The sequence below is a fragment of the Penaeus monodon genome, chromosome 20 (assembly GCF_015228065.2).
Source record: "Penaeus monodon isolate SGIC_2016 chromosome 20, NSTDA_Pmon_1, whole genome shotgun sequence".
In the NCBI taxonomy this organism is placed as follows: domain Eukaryota; kingdom Metazoa; phylum Arthropoda; class Malacostraca; order Decapoda; family Penaeidae; genus Penaeus; species Penaeus monodon.
This window is the reverse complement of record NC_051405.1, coordinates 38,513,574-38,514,032: the sequence shown is the minus strand read 5'-3', so window position 1 is coordinate 38,514,032 and position 459 is coordinate 38,513,574.

Below are 459 nucleotides of genomic sequence, written 5' to 3'. Positions count from 1 at the left end.
TCAGCTTTCTGAGTAGCCATGGCATGTACGTTTAGGAACTCATATTCTTAGGGTGAAAAGTTCATTTCCTACCAGACTTTGACCCCAGCATGAAGCCAGCTGAGTCGAGAATGAGGGGCTGACCAGGCCTACTCATCGACACTTTTTATAACATAGTTGTCGCCATAGTAATAGGAGTAGCTAGGAATCTATGTGAAATGCAATGAAAAACGATGAATTCCTTTGTGTTGCCTTAGAACTGCATAAACCTAGGCTTCGTAGATAGGGTGACTCGAGAATAAATTGGCGAGAACGAACGCTGGATTTTGCATCAATTGAGAATTTAAGCAACAGTATTTAAGCCTCTGCTTAAGGTGCTCTCGGAACTCTATTTAAGTATTTTTAATATCCTGTGTTTATAAGTCATTATTGTCTTATAGGACTAAAAGCAAATGTTACTTGCACTACAGATATGATTTA